Source organism: Lygodium microphyllum, chromosome 29, assembly GCF_053477565.2.
Source record: "Lygodium microphyllum isolate KBCC chromosome 29, Lygodium_microphyllum_v1.1.10, whole genome shotgun sequence".
NCBI classification, from domain to species: Eukaryota; Viridiplantae; Streptophyta; class Polypodiopsida; order Schizaeales; family Lygodiaceae; genus Lygodium; species Lygodium microphyllum.
The window spans coordinates 91,548,622-91,565,051 of record NC_141163.1 but is presented as its reverse complement, the minus strand read 5'-3'; the positions used below and the strand labels follow the sequence as shown (position 1 = coordinate 91,565,051).

At 34.7% G+C, this 16,430-nt stretch overlaps 1 pseudogene; it reads left to right on the top strand.

Moving 5' to 3' along the window:
* The first annotated feature begins 13,631 nt into the window (after positions 1–13,631).
* On the top strand, positions 13,632–15,000 carry LOC148010907 (uncharacterized; annotated as a pseudogene).
* Positions 15,001–16,430: the final 1,430 nt, after the last annotated feature.

Below are 16,430 nucleotides of genomic sequence, written 5' to 3'. Positions count from 1 at the left end.
TCCATATCAAAATCATAGAGGTATTATATCTACTTTGTGTACATTGACTGAAGATTTTTATTGGCCACATATGGACATTGATGTATCTAACTTTGTATTTGAATGTTTAGTTTGTCAATGAGTTAAAAGACATCATGGTAAACAATATGGTTTACTAATGCCATTATCTATTCCATCACGACCATGGGAACAGATTTCAATGGATTTTATCACTGGTTTACCTAACACTAAAGCTAACCATGATATGATTTGGACTGTTGTCGACAGGCTTAGCAAACAAACATATTTTATTCCATGCAAGAAAACTTTACTGCATCTCAAGTTGCTCAATTGTTTTTGAAAACTGTTTTCACTAATCATGGTTTACCAAAAGTTATTATTTCTGATCGTGATTCTAGATTTTGCAATAATTTTTGGATTACTTTGTTTGCTAACTTAGGAACAAAGATTGATTTTTCATCTGCATTTCATCCTAAAACTAATGGTCAAACAAAAGCTACTAACTGTACTATTTTAGATCTTTTACATACTTACACTATTTTAAAACCACACACATGGGATACACATCTACATTTACTTCAGTTTGCATATAACAATATACCACACACAGCTACAAAGAAAGCACCATTTGAAGTTATTTATGGATATCGATTGCCTACACCTGTTGCATCATTATCACACAAAATTCAAACTACTGATGATATTGCTAACATGCATGCCACTATTTTTTTATGAAGTTAAAGACATGATTGCCAAAGCCCAGCAATCATATACAAAATAAACAAATAAGAAAAGACAAGCTATGAATTTTAAAGTTGATGATTATGTTTGGTTACAAATAGAAAAACGTAGATTACAAAGTGTAGGTAAACACCTAATAGTGAAATTAGCACCTAGATTCTATGGACCATTCAAGATCATTCACAAAATTGATGACAATGCATTTAAACTGGAACCACCACAACATTGGAAAATCCACAACACCTTTTATATCAATTTATTACGACCTTTTAGAGGCCAATTACCTATACACCTTGTCTATGAAAACCCTCCTTTACTAGATGATGAAACTGAAATCCTTGAGCCTGAAACTATCATAGATACTGACTTTATGACCACTAGAACTGGCCATAGATATTCTACATATTTGGTCAAGTTTAAAAACCATCCTGTTGAAGAGGCCCAATGGATGCACACTAGAGACTTAAATGCTTTCCCCACTCTGTTAACTCCACATTGAGCTAATAGCAATTGAGGACAATTTCTATCCCACCCCGAGGGTATGATGCCAAGAGGCATATTATACCGTGGATTCCGTGCCACCGTGGATTCTGTGAGGTTTTGCGGTGGATTTCGTAAAATTTAATTACCGGGGCTCATACACAAAGTGAATTCTTTGTGTGAGAAGTCAATGGGGACGCCTATCCTTTTCGAGCGTTTTGTTAATTTATGTGTACATGGGTGATTCCATAGTGGGTGATTCCGCAAAATACATATTTAAATTAATAAACGTTTATGAGTTTAGAGTGCGCACTCGTGATAAATTAAGGTTATGATTAATTTCTAACCAATTTATTTATGTAGCTGAAGACTGCTAGGTATTCACTTTTGTCGGTTTAATTATATTATTTTTCTAACAATTGTGAATGCTTCAGTTGATGTGTAGAGCAAGCAGCGGTGGCAATGGGAAGCATTGGAGGATAGCGTGTATTCAAATTATCGTCAATTTTTTATGGGCGCGTATCTTAGGCATGGCGCCTATATTTTGTCCCGCTTATTTATTAGAGCGCTTGATATTTATTTGTTATTTTTGTATGGGCATGGGCGCACGATTTAAATATTAGTATTGGACATTGCATTTGGGTACTGTCTGACTTCTTGCGCACCCATTAGCTTTAATTCTTTATTGGCACAAAAGCAAACTCAAAAGCAAAATCATGCTATTTTGTAATTTGGGCTATTATTTGAGCTTGAAGATGATTAATATATGAAATACATGCTTTGTGGAGTGCTCACACAAGGCATGGGGGGAGATTGCACCCAATTGGTTCTTGTTCATGTCGTGCAAGCTTTCTTCATTGATTTGTGTGCAAAAAGTGGAGTTCTTTTGTTCTTGGGGACCTTCTGATGCTCACTACATGCACATACTACAACCGATCTACACACTAGCTCTGCCTTATAAAACTCGATATATCCATTTTATTTATGCTTAACCTTGAAAACCCATTTGCAGCTAATAACTTTCTTGCCTTTAGGTAAGGGTACCAACTCCCATGTATCATTATCTATAAGTGCCACCATTTTTTCATCCTTAGCACACGATCTCAATATGCATTACCTAGAATATCCTCGAAACAAGTGGGTTTCACATCTTGCACAACCTTAGCCATATATACATAGTGATGAGCTACATAGATATCATATATCAATTGTTGCATTGGATTTCTCAATCTACTTAACCTATGTGGACTTGGATCACTACTATGTGCTTTAGAATCTCAAGCGTCTCATCGAAGCTCTAGTCATAAGCCATTTGCATCATCATCCACATGAGAGAAACCTGATGATACATCTATCACAATAGGTGAGTCCCAACTTTCTCTTTACCTTTTTTGACATGTGTGATGTAATCGGTGGAGTAACTTGTAATCCCAATTTTCCACACTAAGGTTTATTAACAAAACCATGACTAGGAGACTCTTAGAGTCGACTCAATATATTTGATGATTGCTAACTTCTTTTTAGCATAACCACACTCTCATGCTCATCAACCCCAAATCTATTACTAAACTCCATATTCGGGATTTTGGGAATTTCCCATCAATATGGAAAAACCAAATCAAAATGGATTTTATGAATTTTGGGGATCTCATTAATTTGGAACTTAGTGCAATTAAACATATTATTGCTTATGGTTGTTTCCAAGAGATTGATAAAAACTCAAAAAGGTGATTTTAATAAACACCTTAGTTTTAATATCCTTGAAATATTCAAGGAAAATCTTCAGTTGATGGATTCTTGTAGACTTTCTTTAGCCTTCAATACAACCTTTGGGGGAATGCTGATTTTTTTGGGAGATTTTGTACCTTTCTTCATCTAAGAGAAGACAATGCTATCTATTGTTTCCCATCGTTCAGGATCTTTTTTGTTGCACATCCAATATTTATCCCAACAATTAAAATACACATCTGCATCTGTAGCATTTTGAGGACTACAAACTGGTGTCTAATATTGTATATGTACCTTGTTGAAGTTTTTGGAATGTCTATTTGTATCGACCTCACTTTGTGCAACACCAAGCCATATTGGATATCCTGGATCTGAAGGTCTAACAAGCACAAAGCCATCTTTCTTAACATGAAGCATTGGTTCAAATGCATGTTTGGGTCGTTTTCTCAGAGAACTACAATAGTGATCATTCAAATCTTCCAATCCAATGAAGTCATCTGCATTATCTACATCTATATTGGTTACATCACTTTGTGTTCTTGGCCAAAAATATATGAAAAATAAATCTTCTTGGACATTTAGAGATTGAAGAGCCTAGATCATATGTTTCCAATAATCAATCATTGGTGTTATAAACTTTGTGAACTCTGCTTCGTGTCCTTGTACATTTGACCATCTTTCCCAGTACTTCAAATAATCTTTAACTCCACTTACTACTTCTTGATGATCCTTAACGTACTCAAACATGGGCAGCAACATTGGAACACCCTTTGAAAGAGTAGGCTTTCCTGCAAGGTCTCTCTTCCATAATTCAATGCCACCTTCTCTTGGTAACCAGTCTGGGGACTTTGGATGCATCTTGTATTGCATGAAAGGTGTATCTCCTTGCATATAAAACCAAAATTAAAGAGGTTTTGAGTGACCAACAAGTGTATCTTTCGAATCACACAAGTATCCCTCAGTGTATCTCTTAAAGTCAAGCACATGTGTCAATAAGAAAGGTGTAGGACTAGTCATCTGGCATGATTGAAAATGTTGCATAAGATGAGGAAAAGTGAAGGTCATGCTCATCCTTAGCTTCTCTGAAAATTTTCTGAACATTGCATCAATGTCTTCATGTGTATGAACCACCATGAGAAACCTAAGCTGGATCATCTTGAATGTTCATCGTGCAACAAGCAATGATAGATATGCAAAGAGATAGCGATTTTTGTGTAAGTTCTCTAGCAATCGTTTGAAATGATGATGGTCATCTTGTGGTGTATTATCTTCCATGCATGATTTATTTTTTGCAACACCTTGATGGTGGTCTAGTGCTTTTTTCGAGCTCAGGGCATTTAGTAGCACAGAGGTTGATCTTGGCATTCCATCTACTTATAGATCACCATTTGCATGCGTGTGTAGTCACTCCAAGTTTCTAAAGCACAATGACAATGAGGCAATTGTGAAGTTAGGATCATGAGGCCATAGATCAAGTGAGAAATGTCCATATCTACCTTCTCCATGTCCATGTGTAATCATGCCTGTTAAAGAAACTGGTAGTTGAGTAGATCTTTCAGTCTCTTTTGATCAAAGCCTTAACCTGGGGATAGCTGTCTTTTATTGGTCCATTTTATCATGTATGATGCACAAGTTTTTATCTGGATCTAATGCTGAGGCCAAGCGCCAACTGTAGTATATGTTCTGAAAACTTTGTTGCTATAGCATGTGACATTGACGCTTCTTTAGAGGCACATTTCGCTCTTGAAGACACTTTGTTGCTGCAAGTTACTCTTTGATCTCTGAGCAAATACTACATTTGGAGAACTCACTTGTCTTTGATAAGGTTACATGTTTGAACTCTGTGTTCCAAATACGATTGAAGGTTTGCTTACATCCAATACCACTCAATGTTGTATTTACTTCCGCCCATATATCTACCTTCTTGTAAACATCTAGGATGTCCAATTGTGTCTCCCTTGATCCATCTTGCATTTTTCTACTCTTGTGTGGCATTTTCTCTGCATTCTTCTTAACAAAGTCTCTAAGGATGGCTCTTCCCATCTCTGTGTGATCCCAAGCTACTCTTATTACCCCCTTGTTTCCATGCATTGCCCTCCTCACGCCATGCTCAAATTGTGTTTTGTACCTATAAAAAGATGTCTTTGGGATTCCATGAATCTCATACCATGCCCTTCCACATACCACTTGTCCATTAAAGATAATGTTGTACTTCCTTGTTCCCAAGTAATCAATCCTGCATGATGATTCAAACTTGTCAAAAACATAGTTTGTGCGGTCTTCAAATTGCAATCCCCAAAAGTATTTACGTAATTGTTGCATTGCTTCTCTATCAGCAAATTGACAACACTTTTCTTGGCAACAATCAGGCTTTCTATTGACCATACAATATGATCTCTTCTAAAAAAAAATTGATTTTTTTGCAGAAACATAATCTTCATTGGTATCTTTCATGTTTTTGGCACAAGCATTTGTAGAGACAAATTGCATGGATGATTGTTGTTGTAGCAGTGATGTTCCATCATCAAAGGTGACTTGTTTAATAGACCATCTTTCCAAAGTGACACAGTGGAGGTTGTCATCTATGTATGTTCCTGTGGTTTGATTAAGGGCTTTATCTACCACCACACTAACATCCTCTTCTCCTAGCAATTCAAAGTTTATCACATCATATGGAAAAGCCAATAATATAACCCCTATCCCAACACACACAGTGTTGCCTTCTGTCCATAGCATCACTCTACGTTCTCTCCAACTTTCACGAATGCTAAGAACATCAATATCCTCACAAGGTAGGACATGGTCTGATTCGTAATCATCTCCTCTGTCATGAATTGCTACTGAGTTTGAAACAACCACCACATCTTTCTTTCCCCATTTTGCAAAACCACCTACAGCTTCATGAACCTTCATTGCATCAATTGTTGGGAATGGCAAATACACTACTACATTTAAACATTTATCAATAGCCACTGAAATATATCCATCTTCAAGTGTTTCTCCATGGCATGTCTCATTTGGATGTATTGCATGCACTCTACCAAGTGCAACAATCTCATGATCAACTAGCAAATTCACAGTTTCTCCAAAATAAAATTTGTTATTCATGATACCTATACAAGTGAGAAAATGGAGACTTTATCATTTGTATGTTGTCACCTCTCAGAAAGAAGAAAATAGTGATGAAATTGCTAAATACAATGAAGTATCAAATTTCATTGAAACAAAAAAAATACTTAAACATTAGATAGAATGAGTCCAACTTCCATAATAGAAAGTATTAATGGAAATATCGTACAGAAAGAAGGGGATAGATTTGACCATATGGCCAAAAGCAAACTTTCTCATGAACTGTGCCGCCCTAAAGTAAATAAGAAAAGTTTCTTCTATTATTTTTAGTTGCCTTTATTTTATTTTATTTTATTAGCTACTCTTTGAGTAAGCAAAAACTTCCTTGTGTGTTCTCATTGGGAAAAGATATAGCAGATGTTCAAAGCTTGTAATATATCTATTCAACAGGAGAACAATGATTAAAATTATTTATAATGTGTATAGGAAAAGATTTAGCCACCTGGTCAAAAATCTATTGTATGCATTCCATACCATAGCAAATATAAAAATTATTTGTGACACCCATAGGGGAAAACATAGTCAAATGATTGAAACCTTTGTTGTATGTATTTCACATGACAAAAAGGATAAAAGCTCATTGTGGTCTCCATAGAAAAATATTTAGCCAAATGGTCAAAACTCAAGCCAAATACATATAACAAGGATAAAAGTTCATTGTGATGTTTATGGAAAAAGATTTAGCCGAATGGTCAAAACCTATATTGCAACTATTTTACACAAGACTTAGGATTAAAATTCTTTGTGATATCCACAAGAAAAGATTTAGCCATATGGTCAAAACATGTATTTAACCTAAATGATAGCAAGAATAATAATTTTTTGTGATGTCCATAGAACAAGATTTAGCCAAATGTTCAAAGCCTTTATTGTATGTCAACAATAATAAATAATTTCTATGATCTCCATCGAAAATATTTGATCAAATGATCAAAACCTTTATTTCATGTATTCCACATAACAACAAGGATAAATATATATTTTAGAAACTTTGACCTTGTGCTTAAATGTTGAAACCACAATGAGCTCTAAAAAATAGGAGATTTCATTCCCTATGATATAATGTTATAAATATTGAGGAAATTTTAGCATAAATTAGAAGCTATTTGAGAAGGAAAGATAATTTTTATTGTGGTTAAATATTTATAAATCTTATACTACCTACTTTCTGATAATAGTAAAATGTATCAAATATTACATTTTATTTTAAAGTTATACTATTTTAGTCTAAATCATGTTATATTAGTATATCGTACTATGTACATATTATAGAATATATTATCAAAATATATTTTAAAAATATATATATTAAATTAATTTATTAATAATTAACAAATAATAATTTAAATATATTAAATCATATTTTGTAAGATTATGTATATTAAATGTATCTAATATGTAATGTGTAATATCATTGAGGTTTTTGAACCCACCTTAGTGATAATTCAAGAGTAGAATCTCTAGTAGGGTAGGATACAGAGTATGTAGGCAAAATCTCTAGCTGTGGAAATAGGGGCAATATCCCAATGGTGGGTTCTTAAGGAGGGGCGGGGGGGAAGAAGCTGGCCTAGGAGAAAGGCCCCTGGTAAGAGTTTGAGGGCAATGTCTTCCTCAGTGGAGGTTTGGGAGAAATGCCCCCAGTTGGGGTTTTGGGATAGCACCCATTGTAGGGATTTGGGGGCAAAGCTCCCAATAGGAGGTTTAAGCGGTAGGGCCCTTGGTGGGGATATGCGAGCAACACCCCTAGTAGGAGGTTGGGGGTAGTGTCTCCAATGGGGGTTTGCGGGCAACGCTCCTAGCAGGGGTCCTAGGGGAGTGCCCCTCGTGTGGGGGTTCGGGGGCAACACCCCCAAGGGGGGTTCGGGGGGCAGCGCCCCCTTGTGGGGGTCTAGGGGCAATGCCCCCAGTGGGGGTTCGGGGGCAGCGCCCCCAATGGGGGTTTGGGGCCAACGTGCCCAACGGGGGGTCTAGGGGGTAGCGCCCCCTTGTGGGGGTCTGGGGGAAATGCCCCTAGCGGGGGTTCGGGGGTAGCACCTGGGGGTTTGGGGGCAATGCCCCCAACGGCGGGGTCTAGGGGCAACACCCCTAGTAGGGGTTCATTTCATGAGTCGGTCTTTACAACTAATCATGATGTTTTTCAAAATGAGTTTCTGTTCTCCTCCCTCTCTCTTCCACGCAACTCTCTAACCTGAGCATTTTCTCAGTTGCAAGTTTCGCATCTCTGATCCTCTGTGTTTTTATCTGTGCTCTTGTTGCCCCTCTCTTACTGCAGGTGTTGCAGCCCTAATCGTTGGCGGTTCTATCCCCCTCCTCTTCTTTGACTACTCTCCACTGTTTCATTTTCTCAAACTGAAACAGATTGTGCAGTGCAATTTCTGGTTCGAATCAGGGTATTATGACCAAAACTACATGTGTCTTCAAATCAGAAATCTTGCTCCAAGGCTTCAGTAATTGAATAAGACAGTGAATTTCTGGTTCGAATCATGGTATTATGACCAAAACTACGTGCGTCTTCAAATCAGAAATCTTGCTCCAAGGCTTCAGCAATTCAACAAGGCAGTGAATGATCACTAGTCTACACCGTGCCTGCTCCTACTTCACGGGTGATTTTTGTTACGTTGGCACACATTAATGACCTACTAATTACAACAGGTTTTCAACTTTTCCCTACTTCATTTCTGATTTTGAGTTAAACTACATTGATTATGACCATTTCAATCCATACAATTACTACAAATCACACTACTACTCTTTTGTATGACTAGTATTGAATAATATTAAGATCAAACACCAAAAGCATTTTCTAAATAAGAATCATGTATGAAAACTAAATGCAATATGTATTTCTATAGCAATGAGATTAGGCACTCACTCTTGAGAATTCAATGTTTTCTTCTTCTTCTCGATTGCTTGATTGATCTCATGGAGTGCTTGTCTTTTTTGTTGTCCAACCACTACCTTGCAAGTGATAGCTTCACTCTACGTCAATATTGAAAACATGACTTCTTGCACTGTTGAAAATACTCTTTTTTTTGTGAACATGAAATATATGATTTGTGTAATGTTGAAAAAAGTTTCGTAGATGTGAATATGGAATAAATGGTTTGTGCAATTCTTTTATCAATGATGAGTGATTTCAAAATACTAGCCTTTCTTTCTATTCTGTTATGTTATATATCTCAAGATTTTGCCTCAAGGCTAAACCTAGCATTATATTTGTTGTATCATTCCGTAATATTAGAGCATTTTATCAAGTTCTTATACATTATTATACTTTACTATATAGAACTTTCCATTATACTGTATTTTCATAGTAAAAGCATTACCATCAGATTTTATGGTTACACTCTTTATAATTTTGCAATAAGCATATGGCTATACAATACTTACAAATACTCAATATGATTTTGCCATAGGATGTAATTTGATCTTCTAACAACACATATCATGATCTTTCATCAATTTATAGATTAGACCATATGGTCAAAAAATTTCTTGCAATATAAGAAGTACTTTTTGTTATTTTATTCAATACAATCTGAGATTTGGCCGTGAGGTCAAATCTTTTCTTATAATATAAGAAGTATTTTATGTTCGTTTTTCTAATATACTGTGAGATTTTGCCATGTGGCCAAATCTTCTCCTTAAGCTATCTCTTGGCCAAAATAAGGACTCTTGTAGTATCACAATATCTTGCAACCAATCAAGCACTTTGTTCATTTTACTACAAGAATGACATTTTGCCATTTGGTCAAATGTTTCTTATATTATCAACCCTTGCTTACTTCCAAAAGGAAAGGCTAGTTTCTACTTAGAATTCCTTACTTTCTATAATTTGACCATGTGGTCAAATCTTGTCTTGCAACAAAAAAATCAATTTTTTGGAATTTAATCCTAAAAAATTAAGACTAAATATATGGTGGGTTCAATCACACAAATTTTGGGTATGCTAGATTTGGTTGTATGGAAAAATGTTCTAAGAAAAACATCTTCTATATTATCTCCAAAATGGAAGACCATGTTCTACTTGGAACTCCTTGATTACCTACTATATTTATAGGAAGTTTCACCATGTGGTCAAAACTTGTTGTGCAATAAACAAACCACTTTGTTTCCATACACCATCTTTTTTATTTTATATTTTCATAGCTTCCTATCTATATGTTCATATATAAATATCACATCATTTTGCCACAAAATAGCCACTTTTTCCATTCCACTACAAAATAAAAAGTGGCCATATGGCCAAATCTTTCATTTTGTTATCAATGCTAGCATCCAAGAATCCCCCATTCTTGTTTTGTTCAACCAGATGATCAAATCTAATCTCATAAATCTTGGAAACCATGAGACCACTTTTTCATTCCACTATAAAACAATATTTGGCTATATAGTCAAATCCAACTTCACAGCATGCTACAACAAATGAATAACTTTCTTCATATGGTTATGAAACTAGATTTGGCCATATGGTTAAAACTAGTTTATAGATATCATCTTATCTTGTAGGTTTCTCCATGAGGTCAAATCTCCACCTTTCAAGTGTTTTTCACTTTATCTTATCTTGCAACCAATCAAGCACTTTGTTCATTTTACTACAATAATGACATTTTTTCATTTGGTCAAATGCTTTCTTATATTATCAACCCTTGCTCACTTCCAAAAGGAAAGGCTAGTTTCTACTTAGAATTCCTTACTTTCTATAACTTGGTCATGTGGTCAAATCTCGTCTTGCAACAAACAAACCACTTTTTTGGAATTAGATCCTAAAAATTTAAGACTAAATCTATGGTGGGTTCAATCACACAAATTTTGGGCATGCTAGATTTGGTTGTATGAAAAAATGTTCTAAGAAAAGCATCTTCTATATTATCTCCAAAAAAGGAAGACCATGTTCTACTTGGAACTCCTTGATTACCTACTATATTTATAGGAAGTTTCGCCATGTGGTCAAAACTTGTTGTGCAACAAACAAACCACTTTGTTTCCATAAACTATTTCTTTCATTTCAATTTTTCATAACTTCCAATAAATATCATATCATTTTGCCACAAATTAGCCACTTTTTCCATTCCACTACAAAATGAAAATTGGCCATATGGTCAAATATTTCATTTTGTTATCAATGCTAGCATCCAAGAATCCCCCATTCTTGTTTTGTTCAACCATGTGATCAAATCTAATCTCATAAATCTTGCAAACCATGAGACCACTTTTTCATTCCATTATAAAATAATATTTGGTTATATAGTCAAATCCAATTTTATAGCATGTTACAATAAATGAATCACTTTCTTCACATGGTTATGAAACTAGATTTGGCCATATGGTTAAAACCAGTTTATAGAAATCGTCTTATCTTGTAGGTTTCGCCATGAGGTCAAATCTCCACCTTTCAAGTGTTTTTCACTTTATCTTATATTGATATCTATGGGATTTGCTACATAGCTATATTTGTTTATATGTGAATCTCATATCACAATAAACCGCATCCTCTCTTTAACTAGCCTTTAAAAACCCTATGGTAAAAAACCATGACAAAGTTTCTAATCCTATAGATAAGTCTTATGACTAAATAGGATTTGACCACATGGCTAAAACCAATGACAATGTTTCTACAATATAGCTCATTTCAAGGGAAACTTACGTGTGCAGTAATTAAAATGTTAACTTTGGGCCAAATGGAATTTTGAGATTGCTACATAACCACATTGATATATAGGTGGATCTCATATTGGACAAAATCTCATTCTTTGATTAAATAGGGTTTGACCACATGGCCAAAAATCTTAGCAAAGTTCCTAGAGTATGATCCTTGCATAGGAAACTTACATGGAGAAGAAATCCAATATTAACTTAGGGACAAAATCATCCATGACATTCTCTACATAACCACAATGGTTTTTCACTATATCTCATACCACACTCACACTCAACATTTCATTATCACTTGACCATTTGGTTAAGCCCATGGTCAAGTCTCACTATTAATAGAATTTGATCTTCTAACCGAAGTCCATGGCAAAGTTTTTACTATATGATTCTTGCAAGAGAAACATAATTAATGCTAACTTAGGGCCAAGATAATCCATGATATTTGATACATAAGCACACATATTTATGGTTGGATCTCATACCACGATTAATCTCAAATTTCAATATTTCATTTTATGGAAGAGTCCCTTTAGAGTACATTTGTCTTGTATTTCATAATATCTTGTGGTGTTGTGTTTTCAATTTTCAACTTAGAAATCTTATACATTTATTTGGGTTTTGTGAATTTTAAATATTTTTAAATCCACTTTTGTCTAACAACTTTTTCTCTTTGTAGAACTATTCAATGGCAAAGAAAGATAGCACATCCAAAAAGGAGACCCAAACCATTGATGGAGTTAGTGGTGGTTTTGTGTATCCATGGTATGTGGATGTTTATGATAGTCAAGGAAAAAGGGCTGACAATGTTCTCTTATTCACTTTAAAGAGTGATATTGCATTTTTTCAACAAGATGGTGTAATAGAGAAGATAACAGATGGATATGCTAGGAAAGAGGGAATACCATGTAATCTTGTTAAGATCAAAGGGAAAAATGTAGTATACAAACTTGATCCTTTGTCATTTCACTTTGCCCATATTAAAGAGGATGAAGAATACTCTTTGAAAACAATGGGATGGACCTTATTTGAGGAGGTAAAGGGCACAGAAGACATTATATTAGCATTCCAAGCTATTCAAAATATTGAGCTACTTTCCCCCTAACAAAAGAATGAAGCTCCAAGATAAACAAATAAACTTGAGATCTTCACCTTCTCCTCAAGAAGAAAATAATTCATGGAATCCCACAAGCTCACATGTTTGAAAAATTCTTTCCATTTGGTCCAACAACACAATTTCCTATTCTCATTGATAGGTGTTATGAGGCACCTCCTTTGTATACTTATAGGTCACTATATTGGGATTATGTAGAGAAGCTAACCATGTCTTTCATAAAGAATCCCATGAACCCAACAACAGCAGCATATCTTATGCCTTTTGTACAAGACAACAATGAGAAGAGACCCATGCATTGTGATGAGGTGGATGCTAATAAGTTGGACACTTATAGTTATTGGATTATATCAGGGCTTCACTCAACTCATGCAGCAAAGATATATATTCAGAGTAATACTACACGTTGTCTAGCAACCAAGCATTTATACACCACAAGAAATGCTAGAATATTAGTTGATGGTCCTGCAAAAATGTGCATTGAGCTTTCACGAATGACAAATATGGAATCGCATAATGTTATGAAGAATGCCCCTTATGTTGAGCAACTTCAACAATTAAGAGATCAGTGGCTAGCATTTGGTTCTCCACCAAAACCCCAACAAGGGCTTTCTAAGACAAGCTCTCAAAGAATACCATGGCAGGTAATCACATATAAGCTTACCTTCTTTTTTTGTGAAGATTAGTGTGATGCTCTTTCTTTTGTTCTATGCTCACTATTTTGATCTTTTTTTTGCAGAGATTTATGGCATACATTGGAGAAAATTGTGCATCTAGAGATTTCCATATGATTGTTAGCTCCCGAGAAATATTTGATAGTTATCAAAATCATGAAGTGATACTCTAGAGGTGAACTTATATCCCAAGAGGAGAGTTCGACAAAAAAGGGAAGGAAACCTTCTCTTGCTGCATTTCACTGCCTTATGGATTTAAAGGATTTAGACATCCTTTCACTATAAGAGGAGATCAATGAAGGTCATATCCTTTTTCTTAGAAACAAATGAGATAAGGAAGATATGATTGACATGGAAACAAGGGCTAAGCAAATCATGCAAGACAGGGTCCTAAAGGAGGAATTAGTCACTCTTTTCAATGCTTCAGTTCAAGAAAGTAGCACTGTGATGAAGACTTGGGAAGACCTTGTTGATGATTATGATATCAATGATGAAGTCTACACAAAGATTTTAGGCATTTGCAATGATTGGGTATCAAAGAAGCTCACACGTGGAGCTGATGCAAGGTCCCTACCAAATGGAGCAAAAGATATTGTGAGCTTCCTAATTGGTAAAAAGGAAAATCCTCTTCAATCCTCCACTACTTCCCCTTGGCATGTATATGTTGTCGGATGCAATCTAGAAACCTTTGATCTTATACATAATGTTTACAGAGATCCAATTACCATTGGGGTTGTTGTTCTAGATGCAGCACATGGGGTTGAGGGAATGAAATGGGACTCTATAAAGTTTGGAAAGGTTGTATCCACTCTACTACAAATGACATGTGAACTTAAACAATTCATGTTATCATTTCTTGATCGAAAACAAATGGCAGCTTTGGAAAATGCTCTTGAAAGCATTACTTGCAAGTATCGCATGATAGTTGGTAGTGTTGACTTCTTACCAATGGATAGAACGTTTGCATTTGGATCTATAGATTCTTTTGTGGTTTTGACATTAGTGACCATGGAGAAAATCTTCATCAATTTTGAGCGATATATAAACAATGACAACAAGCCTTCCATTTTGGACTTTGAAGGCTTGGACAAGGAGTGTAATGATGAAGATCTTGAAGAAGAATAAAGGATTGCAAAGGCCATTTTGAGAAAGAAAATGAAAGTTATGGAAACTACAATCAAAGCATTCAATGATGCTCATGAGGTTGTATTTGATGTATATGCAAGTGGACTTGCATCTAAGGTGGCATTGGTAAATCATATGAAGACTATTACAGTGGTTTGCAACACTCAAGAGCAAAGAGAGGTTGAAGCCCAATTGTGGAGGGTCCATGAGAGTGCAAAAAAAAATTCAAACTCCCAAGAGGTTCCTCCTACTAGAGTTCAAGTTCTTGAAGTACTACCCGAGGGCATAGAAGAATCAAGCCAAGATATAGCAAGTCTAATTATGAAAGAGAAATGAAGGGCTACTTCAGGTGCTTAAACTCTGTTACTTCTCCTGTCATCAAGGAAGACACATTGATGTGATTTTGATTTTTTTCTTGAGAAGTTAATTTCATTTGCATTTGCAATATTTTCTTTCTTTGATGATATTAATTAAAGAAACTGTCTTTGGTTTTTTAATTTTTTATAAAAGGTACCAAGCATGTTTGGTTTTAAAAATCTATTTAAGTAAATATTTTGCTAAATCGGTATTAAAGAGCTCGTTAAAATTTATCATCCTTTGTAAGGATAACTGTTTAATTGTAATCTAGTGTGTAAGAATACTTATCATAATGAAAAGTTTGAGCTAGCTATGCAAAATTTATTTAAGTCTATTTTAAATCGTATTTCAATTAAACTCTTATATGTGTTGTGTTATGATCTTGTCATGTTAGTTTTGGTTAGATTTGTCCACATGGTCAAATCTCTTATCTCTTATAGCCTCTTTTACTACATCACTAGTGTATGTCTATGCATGTACCTTAGGATAAGAAAGCCAACAATATATTTCACATCCCAAAAAAGATTCATTGCACCTCGCAAAGGAGTTTTACCTCAGTAATAAATATTGCAACAAAGATTTCTCTCCAATGTATCTTTTGAGATGTGTATATGGAATATTAAGGTAAAATCCTTGTTACAATTCGTAAGTTTAAATATCTATGGAATATAACTAGTTCAAAAATAGAATGGTTAGTCCTTAAGAAGAAACTATGAAAACTTATTCAAATAGAGTATAACTTATCTCAATTAAATTGTCATGTGTCACTTATATGTGACATAGTTTTGGCCACATGGTCAAAAGTATCATGTTTAAATTTTCATTTAATAATTAGGACTAATAAACATTTTCTTTGTACATGCCATTTTGAAGGCCTTTTTAAAAACTAAGTATGTTAAATACTATAATGATAATATAATTTGTGCAACTAATTATAAGAATCTATTGTTAGTATCTCAAGTATACTTATAACTAGCAATAAAAAGTAGGTATGGAAAAATGACTTTATTAGAATAGATTTTACTTCAAAAAAATCGTCATATATATTTTTTTCACCTCATGATATTAATTTTGATTAGATTTGACCACGTGGTCAAATGTCTCTTTTCTTAAGATATCATTTTTTAAGTAGTACCTATTTATGTATTTATCAATGTGAAGTGAAATTGCTTTAGTGTTCTATGCCAGTTCATAGCTCAAACATTAGGTAGAATGATAAGGAAGTAAATGAATCTAATGTGCTTCTTTTTCTTCTTTGTAACTTCAACTAAGACATGTATGGTTGGATATCTAACAGATTCAACAACAGTAGAGAACGATGATGTGATTGATGTTTCCTTGATAAGAAATGCAACACAATTATGTGTAATACACCATTGAGATCAAGTATTACACAATTATGTGTAATACTTGATCTCAATGGTCTTCTT